The sequence below is a fragment of the Diceros bicornis genome, chromosome 13, assembly GCF_020826845.1.
Source record: "Diceros bicornis minor isolate mBicDic1 chromosome 13, mDicBic1.mat.cur, whole genome shotgun sequence".
In the NCBI taxonomy this organism is placed as follows: domain Eukaryota; kingdom Metazoa; phylum Chordata; class Mammalia; order Perissodactyla; family Rhinocerotidae; genus Diceros; species Diceros bicornis.
In genome coordinates this window covers 9,827,113-9,842,804 of record NC_080752.1, presented here as the reverse complement: position 1 = coordinate 9,842,804, position 15,692 = coordinate 9,827,113, and the positions used below count along the sequence as shown (strand labels likewise).

General features: G+C 40.5%; 1 pseudogene; it reads left to right on the top strand.

The window, feature by feature from the left end:
- LOC131413239 (cytochrome P450 4X1-like) overlaps window positions 1-10,778 on the top strand; it is a 152,027-nt pseudogene extending 141,249 nt beyond the window's left edge.
- Window positions 10,779-15,692: the final 4,914 nt, after the last annotated feature.

The window sequence follows — 15,692 nt, the reverse complement described above, 5'->3', positions numbered from 1 at the left end:
CCTGGCAACCACCATTCTACTTTCTCTCTATGAATTTGACTAGGTATTTAGGTACCTTGTGTATGTTGAACCATACAGTATTTGTCTTTTGGGGACTATTGTTGATGGCATGTCCATTTATTTTTTTTATTGATGTTTTAATAGTTTTTAACATTGTGAAATTTTGGGTTGTACATTTTTGTTTGCCCATCACCATATATATGACTCCCTTCACCCCTTATGCCCACCCCCCATCCCCATTGTCCCTGGTAACTACAATACAGTTTTCTCCGTCCATGTGTTGGTTTATATTCCACATATGAGTGAGATCATATGGTGTTTGTCTTTCTCCTTTTGGCCTACTTCACTTAACATAATACCCTCAGGCCCATCCATGTTGTTGCAAATGGGACGAGTTTGTCTTTTTTTATGGCTGAGTAGTATTCCATTGTATATATATACCACATTTTCTTGATCCAATCGTCAGTTGAGGGACACTTAGGTTGCTTCCACTTCTTGGCTATAGTGAATAATGCTGCAATGAACATAAGGGTGCATAAGCCTCTTTGGATTGTTGATTTCAGGTTCATTAGATAGATTCCCAGTAGTGGGATGGCTGGATCATAGGGCATCTCTATTTTTAATTCTTTGAGGAGTCTCCATACCGTTTTCCATAGAGGCTGCACCAGTTTGCATTCCCACCAGCTGTGTATGAGGGTTCCTTTTTCTCCACATCTTCTCCAACATTGGTTGTTTTTTGTCTTGGTGATTATAGCCATTCTATGTCTATATTACCTAAAGCAATCTACAGATTCAATGCAATCCCAATCAGAATCCCAATGACATTCTTCACGGAAATAGAAAAAAGAATACTAAAATTTATATGGGGAAACAAAAGACCCCGAATAGCTAAAGCAATCCTAAGAAAAAAGAACAAAGCAGGAGGCATCACAATCCCTGGCTTCAAAACATACTACAAAGCAATAGTAATCAAAACAGCATGGTACTTGTACAAAAACAGACACACATATCAATGGAACAGAATTGAAAGCACAGAGATAAAACCACACATATACGGACAGCTAATTTTTGACAAAGGAGCTAAGAACATACAACGGAGAAAGGAAAGTCTCTTCAGTAAAGGGTGTTGGGAAAACTGGACAGCCACATGCAAAAGAATGAAAGTGGACCATCTGCTATCGCCATTCACAAAAATTAACTCAAAATGGATCAAAGACTTGAAGGTGAGACCTGAAACTATAAAACTCATAGAAGAAAATATAGGCAACACACTATTTGACATTGGTCATAAAGGAATCTTTTCAGATAACATGTCTACCCAGACTAGGGAAACTAAAGAAAAAATAAACAAGTGGGACTTTATCAAATTAAAGAGCTTCTATAAGACAAACGAAACCAGAATCAAGATGAACAGACAACTCACCAGCTTGGAGAGAATATTTGCAAAACATACATCTGACAATGTGTTGATCTCCATAATATATAAAGAACTCACACAACTGAACAACAAAAAAACAAACAACCTGATCAAAAAATGGGCAGAGGAAATGAACAGACACTTCTCCAAAGAAGATATACAGATGGCCAATAGGCACATGAAAAGATGTTCAACATCATTAATCATCAGGGAAATGCAAATCAAAACAACACTAAGATATCACCTCACGGCATGTCCATATTTAATGACATCTTGTGATTTTCATTTCTTACCTGGACAACTATTAGATTTCTTATTCTACTTTCCCTTTCTCCCCATACTCCTCCTACTTTGGGTTGCATTATTTTCACTTTTATTGTTTATGTGTTATTCTTCCACCCATGTCCCTATCCTTATTTTAGTCTGAGATCTAGAATTAAATCTATGTAATTTTCCTTGTCATCTCTTGCTTAGATGAAGCTTATCCACTATAGATTCCTCAGGATGGGCTCATGAGCATAGTATTTTCTGAGTTTATGCAAGTTGATAAGTGTTTTTTTGCAGACTTCATACTCAGAGGACATTTTTGCTGGATATAAAATACTTATCTGAGATGTTGTTTCCTTGAGTTTGCTGAAAATGCTCTAATCTTGCCTTGATTTCTTTTTTGTTCTTGAGAAGTATGGTGCTAGCCTAACTTTCTTATCCTTAAAAGACATTTTGTCTTTTGGTATGGAGTCTCTGAGGATTTTCTTTTCTCTGTATTTAATGTCAAATAGTTTTAGTAGGATATATATTGGAATTGCTTATTCTGTTCCAATTTTTCAAGGCATATGGTGGGCTCTTTAATATGCACAATTAAATTTTCTCTTGTTTCCAGAAAGTTTTTGTGGATTATGTTTTAAATATTTTGTTTCATATTTTTGTTTTTTTCTTATAGTCTTTTCTTTTTTTTTTTTATTTATTCATTTATTTATTCCCCAAAAGCCCCATTAGATACTTGTATGTCATAGCTGCACATCTTTCTAGTTGCTGTATGTGGGACACGGCCTCAGCATGGCCAGAGAAGTGGTGCATCAGTGCACGCCCGGGATCCGAACCCGAGCCACCAGCAGCGGAGAGTGTGCACTTAACCGCTAAGCCGCGGGGCTGGCCCTAGTCTTTTCAATTATACATAGGTTGGCATTTCTTTGCCTCTTTCCCATTTCACTCTATTTAGTTTCATAATTGTCCATGAAAATGAGTTATTAGCCTGAAGAAGAAAGGAAGCATTGGTCACTTGTACCTAAATTTGAAATCATCTTAATTATATCACCTATCTAGTTATATAAAATATATTTTTGGTCTGTTGTGTTTGTCTTTGGAGCTTTGATCAAAAGTTGTCATTTGATGGGAAAATAAACATCTGCAAAAATGAAATCTATTCAAATGTAATATGCCCACTCTGACCTTAGGAAATTAGGCAAGATTTGAAGCTAACATGGGCCACAGCTTGCTCTGTAATTGATTTTACTTTAATTGACTTTGCTGTCACTTTGATAATGGGGAATTAATATTATACCCCAGAAAAGGTAACCAGAAATGAAAGGAATCCCTCAAGGATAAGAAGAGGCTGGATAACACTCAGATGAGGAGGTACCAGAATTTTCAGGATGGTATTCTTTCTGCCCAGGTAAATCCTTGCAATTTCTGAGCCTGCTCATATATCTAGTTAATTGTGTGAGTAGGTGGGTGGGTGAGGAGGAAGAGAGACACAAACAAAATTGATCACTTAAATTTAACAATACTTTGGAATTGGTGGGTTGACTCCGTACAGTTTGAGGTAAAGATAGAATTGTGCAACTCTGTCACTAGAGGGAGTCAGAGAAGACTTAATTTTCCACTGATTTGACAGGATTATCATAATGACACATATTAGTGCAGGGAAGCACAGGAGAATGGGTCACAGGGTAAGCTGGTAAAATGCTGAGGAGGAGGTGCTGGGCATCTGGATAAATCGGGCAGGATGACTGGAGGAGCTCTTTCCAAAGCCTGCTTTCCTGATCTAACCTTGTTCTCAGTTATGCTCTGGGCAAAGTGTGGCTTATAGAATGTACCTGTTGAACTGAATTAAAATTGAAACTCTAATTTTTTCCCCAAACCATTATTTTGATTGGGGCTCCAAGCATCTATAAACTGACATTACATAAAAATATTTCTATTGTACTTTCTAGGCTGAAAACTCCTCAGACACTGACCTGTGATCCGAGGTGAACACATTCATGTTGGCAGGGCAGGGCACAATGGCAGGGGGCATTTCCTGGCTCCTCTACCACCTGGCTCTGAACCATGAGCATCAAGAGAGATGCTGGGAGATCAGGGGCATCCTGGGAGATGGTCCTCCAATGCCTGGTAAGATCTATATCCCTAAATATTTCATCCTAATTCTTCTCCTAGGATTTTGCTTTATTCTTTCCTCTTGTAGCTTGGTGACTGTAGTGCTTCAGGATATGTGTATTTGAAAGCCGAAGAGGCAGCTTTCTGATCCATTTCTAGAAGGCTCAAAATTATCCCTTTGTCTTTTGCAAAAGAAGTTCATTCATCCTTAAGTTGTCTATTTCACTGTTTTTCTAATCAGTGGTCTATAAAATGTCCCATTTCTTCCTTTCACATAGGCTCTGGTGCATTGGAAATGAGGACTTGATCCATAGACATGCCTTTAGAGCTTGACTGGTTGGGCTCAAGCGGGCTCCTCTTCTGAGGGACCTGAGTGAGCATCTGCATCATTTAAGCCTCATTGTGGACATTGTCTCTCATCCCCTTGTTCACTTCTCACGACTGGCTTTGGACTTTGAACATAGTACTAAATGATACACACTGTAGTTGAGTTTAGCAAATATGGACCAAGGACATTTTAAGTACTGAGGCACTAAAAATGTGCAAGATTTCGTGTGGGTCCTGCCCTCAATGATTTCACTCCCGTGTAGAGGAGCCAGGCCACTGTACAGGTAGTTGCAGTATAACATGGTGAGGGTGATGGGAGAGATATGTGCTGGCTCCAGAGAGACTTAGAAGACAGGCACCTATCCTGGCATGGGGACTCAAGGAGACTTCCTGAGAGAGCTGACATTAAGCTGCCTCTTACAGGATAGGTGGTATTTAGCCAGACAAAAACTTCAACTCCATTTTGCTGGAGCTTGAGAATATCTTGCCATGAATGAAGCCCAGTATAACTGGATACACCCCCTCAGTATACTCCCTCAGACATGCCATTTGCAGGGAAATCACCTGTCCCTGATATAAACCACACTCTTCACCCCAGCTCGACATTTCACATATCATTGTTTTGCCAGTCAGAGGGGCAGAAAGACAGAAATGGTAAGGGCAACTGAGTCCCATGAATAGTAGGAAAATGCCATATTTCAAATGCAAATCTCAGCTTAATTAGAACATTTTTAAAGGAAAATTTGAATTAACATAGGTATAGCAGAGATCTCACTTTTCGTGAAGATTAACAGTCATTTCCTACCATAAATTAAAGGCCTAATGTATATAGCACAAAATGCAGTGTTTATTAGACATTTTTTATTTATTCATTGAATTTGCAAACACTGTATACAACCTCCCAACATTAATTAGATATTTTAACTTTGATTAGGGTGGATGTATATACAAATCAAATATTGACCTTTCTCATTCTTGTTTGGCCGATGTGAAATGTGAAAACAATAAAGAAATCTTTGCCAAGTGAGAAAGCAAAGTCCAGAGGATCTGTTAGCTACCCTTTATTGTAATGAGAGAAATGGCAATAGTATTATAGAGAATAAAATACAATTTTATTCTATAAATGGCCTTATAGTTACATTTAATGAAAGTTGTACATAGCATTCTGAGAATTTATAATTATTTTAGATAATATTTTAGATAATTCATATTTTAGATAATAAAACCACACTGCAAAGAGCAATTTCTGGAAATGCTGGGAAGTTGTTCAACATATACATTTGTCTCCTTGTCAGCCCATTTCTGCTTTGGGTTAAAATTCCTCTCTTCTTTTTGCAACAGGGCTGAGACAGACAATGTTGTTTTTCTTAAATGTGCCAAGTGACAGACTAAACAGAATTATTTTTTTTTACTCTGGGTTTGAGGAAGAAACAGTCCAAAATTAAAATTTCACATTAACTAATGGCCACAGCCTACATTCAAAATAAGTGATCAGAAAAGCAAATAAAAATACAATAAATCAAACAGACTGAATATATGCAGTCATTTTATTGAACCAACCTGACCAGCTAGGATACAAATAAAAAACTATTTTTCTCCCTCTGGCACTTCACACTTGCGGTGTGGGGCAAGTTCTTTTCATCTCTGGGGTGTAATCTTGGGTGAATCTCATAGAGTTCCCATCCATTTAAATCTCAAGGGTAGTCTCATTTCAGTAATTAAGTGTCTGGACCAGTGTCATAATAAAAACTTCAAATTCTCATCCACTTGGAGCGTCTCCCTCCACCCAGCTTCTCTGAGTCTGGAAGCCAGTGGTGGGTGAGGGGTTGTGGTGGCTTCTCCTTACTGACCAGCTCCTCCCCTGCCCAGTAGCTGCTGCTTCTGACCCTTCTAGAAACGGCCTCAGGAGGGAGGATAAGGAGAAAGGAGCTGGTACAGTTGCGCTCTTGCCCTCTGAGCTTGGTGGATAGTCAATACTTTCTTTTATTCTCGATGGGAGCATCTGTGGGATTCTTGGAGATTCCCTCAGTGGGACTTTGCAATGGTGATTCATGGGGCGAAGGAATTCTTGTCCTAGGTCAGAGTTACTTTCAAGCTGGTTCTGGAACTCTTCCTCCTGCAGGTTCATTGGCCCTCAGGACACACTGGAGCATTCCTGCCTTGCCCTGCTGCTCTCCCCTGCCTCTATGTCTGTTCTGAGCCATGGCCTTACTATCAGTCCAGTGCTCCCCAAACTCCAGGGAGCACGTGTCAGATCATCTAAGTGACCATTATGAAGCCCCATTTGCTTAACATGGAGTGGAGCATCCTCCTCCATTCTCCTCGGCACTCTGGCATTCCAACAATTCTTTTTAAAGGATGCTTTTTTTTCCCTCTCAAAACTCTTAAGCCTCCTCTCTTGAAGGCCTATACATTCTTGATTTATATGATGAGTTAAGGGTTACAAAACTGGGTGTTCAGAAATCTCCTTAGCAAATCCTTTACTATTAGTTTAGCACCCTCAGTTTATAATGAGGATATTTGGCACCTGTTTGGTTCCTCTTCCTCTTGGACCTCAGCTGATCCTGAGGCAGAGAGAGTCCCATTTTAACTTTTTGTTACATAAACCAATTGGCAAAATAGCTTTAGTCTGAGGATTATATTTACGAGGAACAAATATCAAATAGAAAAATAATATCGGTGTTTACAAACTAGATGTGGAGTCTGAGTTCCCTTCCCTCCCTCCCTTGTCCTCACAGGGACCAGCTGGGTGAGATGTCGTACCTCACAATGTGCATCAAGGAGTCACTTCCATTGGCCCCTCCAGTCCCATCCATTTCCAGAGAACTCAGCAAGCCCATTACCTTCCCAGATGGATGCTCCTTGCCTGCAGGTCTTTGCATTACTTTCCTTAGCACTTCCTAGAGACTGTGGGATCCTGGGAACACAGGAATGAAGACCAGTGGGTTTCTCAACTCCTGGAGGAGTCAAAAGACTGAGGACAGCTGGCTTAGGGTTGGGCACCTATTAAGAGCTCAGTGGGTAATGTCTTGATCAGATGTGGGTTTCAGAGACTTCCCCAAAGACACATAGCCATTTGCAGCAAAGCTATGCCCAGAACACATGTCACCAGAATCCGAGCCCAGGGTTTCTTCCATTGCGGGACATTGTTTCTCAGATAATTCTTGTTTGGCTGAGTTTGAGACCCAGGTGAGACTTCATGGAAGATGAGCACCCTTTCTTTATCTATAAGACCCCCCAAGCAGGGTCTTTGTCTTCATCATCATCATCATATCACCCTTATAAGTGTGCAGCACATAGTAGTTTACAGAGAGCCTTCAAACAGATTATCTCCTTGTTTCCCCCCTTGGAACATGATCTCAGCAGACACTATAGAGTGCTTGGCAGTTTACAAAGAACTTTTCAATACTTTTTGTGTAGCCAAAACCCACTGGGGGACCTGAACATGCTGATGAGCAGAGCTAGGACTCACACAGAGGTCCCACACCTAGTGCTCTTCTGAAAAACACAGTTTTCTGAACAGGGTGAGTAGGAGGCAGAGAGCTCACATGAGACACCCTTCACTCCCCTCTGTCGGTATTCTACTGACTCTTGCCCTAGGAAACAAGCTGACAGCATTGCTTGTAGCAAATACCAATGGCCTGTCACTTACTGCGTCATTGTTGAGAGATCCAGAGTTAATTTACTAGAATTATTTCTGGTAAACAAATAGTCTCTCCACTGTCTTTCTTTTTTTTAATATTCAAATGGCATAGATAATTGACCAAACTCCCCAGCTTTGATATATAAACAGCACCAACAGAAACTTGTCATTGGATCTGCATGATGGAATTACAGTTCTGTTCTTATGCACCCAAACTGTCCCCAGTGGGTGATTTATAGTCCATTAATAGATATATAAGTTAATTCCAGAAGTAGCAGAAAACATAAGCAGGGGTTAACATTTTCACTGGATACCAATAGCTCCTTAAGATAGAATCATGTATTAAATAGATCATTGCTTAGAATACTAAGGTGCCACCAAGCCTCATCTTCCCATGGGTCCTTCACTGCTGGCATCAGCTACAGCACACACAGCTCTACCAGGAGATACCTCTTCCCCTTCTAGGAGACAAGTCTTACTGAAGAGAGGTATAACAATAGCCCACAACTTGCTCTTGCTCTTGCGATCTCTTTATTTCCTCTCTTTTTCAGGAATAAATGTGGTTCTCAGTATTTGGGGTCCTCACCACAACCCTGCAATCTTGCAAAACCCAAAGGTATGACTGTCTTACATGTAAGCACTTCAAAGAACTAGTGCTATGCATGTTACTTTTTGTTAGATATGTGTGGAAGTGACAAATGTCACAAAGCAAGCAAAAATAAACACTAAATATGTAAAACTTTTCCACCAAAGGAAAATTGTCCTCTTCCCTTATTCCTACTTTCTCTTCACTTTGAATGAACAGATTGGCATAATGCCACACAATCTGCTCTAAACTGTCACAGTCTGCACACAAGTCATTTACTGAACAAGCTCTACCAAGCACTGACCTAGGTATCTGCAAGAGTGTAGACTCTCAGTAGCATTTCAGGCAATTCAAACTCCCTTTGCTGGATGTAACAATCAGGATTCTGGAAGGAAATGATGACACACTCAAGCTGGGCAATGGGACACAAGAGAGAGACTGCTCCTGGGAAAGGCCATCAGACAGGAGTTGCGGCTTCAGTAGAGCCTGCAGCCAACCTGGGGCAGCCTGGGAGGGAGGGGCCCAGGGAATAAATAAGCTGACCACTCTCTCCTCCCACCCTCCAGACTGCCTGTCAGTGCCTTTTATTCGCCAAACCCAACAGGAAACCATGTGGATCAGCTTCTTGGCATCCAGAGCAGGGTGGGAAAGGGAGGAGAGAGGATCTAGAGAGGCAAAAAGAAGATGTGTAGCATACCTCACTTCCTGGATCAATGTTCTTGAAACTCTAAACCCTTACAACATGTACAGACACTTCCTTTTATGTAAGCTGCTAGGGTTTAAGATCTGTTACATGTAATGGGAAGTTGGACCGCATGTCTCAGTAACAACTGATCACATAATCATTTTGGCTTGACTTCTAAGTGGGTGCACTCTTACCCCCAAAGTGAAACTAATACCACTGGCCATTAGAATTTCTGCTTTCCCCCTACTTAGTCTGGGTAGCAGACTAGTCCACTGGGAGGCCAGACAAGGTCTGCAGGTCTAGAGTAGCTCTGTCCAGTGTGGTAGCCATCAGCCACATGTGGCTATTGAGCACTTGAAACGTGGCTAGTCGGAACTGAGATGTGCTGGAAATGTAAAACACACACTGGATTTTGAAGATGTAGTGCAAAAAATGTGAAATGTTTCCTTAATAATTATTTATATTGAGTACATGTTGTAATGATGGTATCTTCTATTAAATAAATTCCATCATTAAAATTAATTTCACCTTTTAACAATGTGGCTACCAGAACATTTGAAATTACACATGTGGCTCACAGTATATTTCCATTGATTAGTGCTAAGTAGTAGCTTATGATATGCGTCAATGGTGTTTTGAGGATGGTGGTGGGGTTGTGCTCTCATTTCAGGTCTTTGACCCCAAGAGATTCTCTTGGCAGAATTCTGATGAGAGACACCCCCACTGCTTCTTACCATCCTCAGCTGGACCAAGGTGGGTGCAATTTGAAATTGTTGAAAATACACAAAAATGTTTACTTAGGAACAGCTTTCTCCCTTTAGCCCCTCAGCTCTATAAATTCTTCCATGGAACTCCATCTTCTCACCTGACCGTGAGGTAGATCTTGGTGCCTATTTGAGCCCCTGAAAGGGCCAGTTAGTTTCGCAAAGGACAATGCTCTTTTCTATCACATCCTGTACAGCCAAGTCTCAGAAAGCTCTCCTGTGATGCAAGCTGTTTCTCATAGGTTCAATGCAGTCCATGTCCAATGCAGGAGAAATAATTCTTTTTTTCTTTTATTTCAGCCTTACTGAGGCACAATTGACATAGGAAATTATAAGATATTTAAAGCGTACAGTGTAGTGATTTGATGTACATATATATGTTGTGAAAGAATTTCTCCCCATCTAGTTAGTTAACATATCCTTCACCTCACATATTTATCTTTGTGTGTGTGTGTGTGTGTGTGTGTGTGTGAGAACACTTAAGTTCTACTTTCTTAGCAAATTTCAATTATACAATACAGCGTTATCAACTGTAGTCATCATGTTTTACATTAGATCTTCACAGGAGACACATTCTATGAGCAACTCCAAGTGTCACCTTGTTTAGAGAGGGTGTCACATTGGAACCTCCCAGCTCACATTCTTACAGGAACAATGAGTCCAAAGTCCAGAAGTTTCTGTGGCATTTACTGTGAAAATGTTGCTTTCCTGTGAACTTCAGACTTGTTATTCTAGTATCTTATTAAAGAGTCAGAAGAAACAGTCTTCTTCAAGTCTCTCTTTCTTTCCCTGGGTGTCTGCAGGAACTACATCGGGCAGCACTCTGCCATGGCTGAGTAAAGATGGCCATTGCTTTGATTCTGCTCTGCTTCAAGGTGACTCCAGACCCCACCAGGCCTCTTGTCTTCTTGCCCCAGGTTATCCTCAAACCCAAGAGTGGGGTCCACTTGCACCTGAAGAAACTCCCCTAATGCTACAGCCCAGGGTGCAATGATTATATATATTTTGTTTTAAAGTTAAATGATAGCTAATTGTCCAAGGAAATGGAGCGGCATCAAAGTGTGGTGGGAGGGCTAGGGGAGGTGGGATGGGGGTCTCTGTGGAGCTACTCATTATCCAAAAGCATCTGTTCTGTATGACTTTGGGAGATTGTTATATCTTTTCTGTTTGATTCTTGCTACTATTAATGCTAGATTCCAAGAATTTTCCTAGATGACTTCCATATATTTTCTGTTGTTTTTTAAAATAGTTTTTAGAATTACACAAGTAATAGGTGAAGGTATGCTCACGGTAAGAGATTTCCAACACTAGAAAAGTATGTAGAGTGAAAAGTAAAAATCCCACTTCACATAGCCCACACCTCCCTGCTCTGACCAATCCTACTGCTTTTCCTAAAACAGAATGGTTTGGTGTGCATTCTTTCAGACTTTCTCCGGTACATTTCATATGTGCATATGTATGTATGCATTCTTATAGATGGGATCATATCTATATTTTTCTTGCTTTTTTGACTTAATAAAAATATATCTTATTTCTAATCATGGATTCATGATATTCTGTAATATGGTTGTACTATAATATATTTAACTATTTTCCTATTATTGGGTATTTAAGTTATTCATAGTTTTAAAAACATGCTTATTGGACATCTGTGTTTATCTTTGTTTTGTTCTCTGTGATTTGTACATCATCTATGTTTATTTTTCTATGGAGTTGTTTGTCTTTTTCTTGTTGGTTCCAATGAGTCCTTTATGTATTGTGGATAATAATCCTTGATTGTAACTTTTCTTTGTAATTATTTCCCAGTAAAAAGTAAAAAGTTTTTACTTTTTTAAAACTGTGTTTATGGTGTCTGTTACCATATGGGACTTCTAAATTTTCATGAAGTAAGATATATAAACTTTTCTTTATGGTTTCTGAGTTTTGAGTCTTGGCTAAGAAAGCCTTCATTTCGAATATTATCAAGCTATTCTACATATTTTCCTGGTGCTAACAACTCTAGTGAAGCCTGAATGGGAATTTCTTAATGATTTCCAGATTCATCCCTCATTTGATGTTTAAGTGCTACTCCCTAACAGATACTGTGACAAGCACTAGGGATGCAGTGGATTTATAGACATGGTCCCTTCCCTCATGAAGCTTGTCTCCTAAAGTGGAAGATGGATAACAAACAGTGTGCTAAGTGCCAAGAAGGAAATGAGTGGGCTGAGCTAGAGCTAGTCCAGGAGAACTTACTTTATATTGGGGTGTCTAGAAAATCTTATTTAAGAAGGTGACATATAAGTTGAGACCTGAAAGATGGTGATGAAAGCTACCCCTGCTTTTTCTCGTGAGCTCCTAGCAGCAAAACTATGGCAAATAGCTGGACAATTTAAATTGCCCTAAAACAAACTGTAGAAGTATATTGTCCCTGCCGAGTAAAAGCAAACTGATCTTGACTATGTGGATGGATAGGAAATGAGCAGAAAGCACTGATCACATCACTGACAGCCTTCTGTAACAAAAAGATCCCACAATAGAGGAGCTTAAACAAGATAACAATGTCTTCTCTCTCACATAAAAGTCTTGACGAGGTGGGTGGTTCAGAGCTAGTAGGGTAGTTTGCTCTACAAGGTCATCAGACATCCAGGCTCCTTCAAGCTTGTTCTCCATCTTCAACACGTGGCTTTCAGTTGATGATCTAAGATAGCTGCTAGCTCCTGCCACCACATCTGCCTTCAAGCAAGTGGGAGGAGATAAAAGGGAATGGGGAAGTCATGCACCTTTCTTTCTGAGATATTAGCTGGAAGATGTACATATCACTTCTGCTCACAGCTCCACCAAAAAAACTAGTCACAAAAACCTAGTCCCTCCTTTAGCTGAAAGGGAGACTGGGAGAGGTGGTCTTCAGCTGGCAACCATGTGCTCAGCTAAAAGTTCCATTTCTGTAGGAGTCCAGAAATAATGTTGATTAGACACTGAATCGCGTGTCTCACAAACAGCCTATCATTTGCGCATGGCCTGGTACAGGTCTTTTAAAATTGGAAACAGTATCAGGGATAGTGCTGAGCATGAAGTGTGTCATAGCACTTAGAGTTTTGTAATCAAGAGCTATCATTCAGCAGGCTATAGAGGTAAATTTGTAAACATCCAATCCCAAGCCAGGAATGGATGGAGTGGGTAAGCATCTTGGAGGAGTCACGCAGGCCTGGACAAAATACAGTGACTCTCTCTTTTCATCCTTTCAACTGCGAGATGGCACGCAAGCAAAAAATGGTGCTCAGTTTCTTGAGCACTAATCCTAAAGGTTTTTTGTAAAGGATAATACACCCAACAGAGTTGTTAGTTATGTAAAGTGTCATGTTTTTATTCTTTACCTTTTGTGAATCATTGATCTTTTTACAAATCCAAAGAAATTTGTGGATCTCCAGAAATATGGATGTACTCCAAGCACTGACAGACAGAGTTTGTCTGTGATTTCATGACATCAGTGGACTCCCTGAGCCCATGCCTGGACCCAACTGAGAGCCATTCCTTTGCTTTAATATCCTTAAGAACCTTAGCAGATGGCTGTGTCTAGTAATGGAGGTACCCATTAGTTCAGGAGGCAAGTCATTCCATCCCTAGGCAGCTATCACTGACAATGGTGTTTCAGATACTGAACCCAAAGCTTCCTTCTTATAACTTTCACCCATTGGTACATCTCAAAATTTCTTCAACAATTTATAATTTTAAGAGTCATTTTACTACCATTACCTAATTGGGTGTGTACCACCCCTTTGTGATGTGTATATGTATTATTATTATTATGCTCAATTTCCAGATGAGAAAAGGGAAGTTCGGTGAGAGCAGGTAGCATACCCAAGGTCTTTCAGTCATGAGTAGTAGACCCAGAACTCTAACACCCTGGCAACTCTTTAAGTATTTGGAGACAGTTCTCATGACTTTCCAGGTCCTCAGTGTTTCATCTCTATAGTTTTAGCAAATCATATGTGGGCTTGCACTAATATCCACCACCATAGAGTCAAAATGTGGAGACCGGACGGTGTTCATGGCAATCATCCTGGAACAAACTTTCTCCTGTACCTGCTCCAATCTGGGACCCATTTAGGCTCTTGCCTCTCTGGTTTATCTCTCATTTACAATTCTACTTCTGGTATTTGGACATGATATTTGCATTTTGAATTATTTCTCCAACTCCTGACTCTCCTTTTCTCCTCGAGAAGGAGGCCTGAACTACATTTTCCCTCAGGTCTCACTGACCATTCAACACTGAAATTCTGGCCCAGTTTCTGGCTAGTGCTTCCAGCAACCCCATATGATCCCCCTTGAATGGGAATCTACACCTCTAGTTCTTTCTGCTTTCCTCACACATCACCATCCTCATATCCAACACTTTTCTGGTTTAATCTCTTCTGAACTCAAGCCAGTTTGACAACATCCCTCTTAAAGCATGATGCCTAGAAATGAATGAAATAATCGAAGACATTATAAGCCTACTTCTCCTGGCATTTGGGGTTGCTTCAAGTAGAGACATTGGTGACATTTGATGAAATCAGAATGCATCTTTATTCAACACTCCAGGGTCCAGAGTCTCTCTGAGAACAGTTGCAATAAGCCAAAGAAAAGGGTCCCCGGCCCTCTCTCCCCAATATTGAGAGGGCTTGTGACAACAAAAGCCTCAGCCCTGCAAATTCAAATAGAATGTAATGTGAATATCTCCTCCTGAATGGAGCAGTACAGCTTCCCTGGCAATCTTCTCTAAAATATCTGATAAGGTCACTGACTTTTTCCTTACCTCTTCCCCGTACCTCCACCCATTGTTCTACGAGTTACTGTGCTAGCCACCAGAAAAGGCCTCCATTCATGAAGAGTACTGTGAATGTGCCTCCTAGCTAGAAACAGGGCTATATTGAAACACCCATGCTCTCTTTCTCCTTCTCAGTTGAAACTAGTGACACTTGTTTGTGGAAGACAGAGCTATGTCTGCCTAACTAAATCTAACTATAGATTAGCATCACCTGTAGCCACAGGGCCCCCCCCCATAACCCTGTGTAGCCATGCCTAGCAGAGCGTCTGCTGCATGGTAGGCACCCAACACATATTTGTTTAATGAATGAGTGAATTCATGGATAGATGAATGAACAAATGAACCATGACCACAAGCTAACCTTTAGCCTCAGCTGTTATGTCTGGCCAAACAACAGCTATTTATGTTCTGAGAAAGCAGATGTTGCAGCTCTGATCCAAGACTCATGATGTCAGTCTCAGCTGGGGTTTGGTGAGAGGGTGTGTGTCCTGGCATAGCTCATTCCCACTGCAGGAGACATAATTCAGTCTGCACTTATTCTTCACTCACAATTATTTTTTGAACACCCCTGTGTGCCAGGCACTGTTCTAGGCACTGGGGATGTAGCAATGACTAGACAAAGACGGACCTCTTGAAGCTTATATTCTAGAGGGGACACAAACATTTAAAAAATAACTGAATAAACCAATACATTAGTTAATTTTATGCTAACTGTAGTAACAAACAAAACCCCAAATTACAGTGGCTTACCACAACACAATCAAGGAAGTTTATTTTTCACTCACATAATGGTTCAATACAAGAGTTCATGGAGGGCTGGCAGGCTTCCACGTGGAGATTTCAGGACCCATGCTCTATTTATCTGTGTCTCTGCTCTCCCCTGGGGTTTTGGAGTTCTCTGTATCCACCCAGCAGACAGAGGAACAGAGTGTGGAGAAACATGTCTGCTCCTTAATTTCCTTGTCTCAGACGTGATAGACATCGCTTCTGAATGTGTTGTATTGCTGAGAACAAGTCACGAAGATGGGAGTAGAAATGGAAATGTAGCCCCTGGCTGGACAGCAACAACTGTACTTTATGGAAGAAGCAGCACAAATATTTTCCA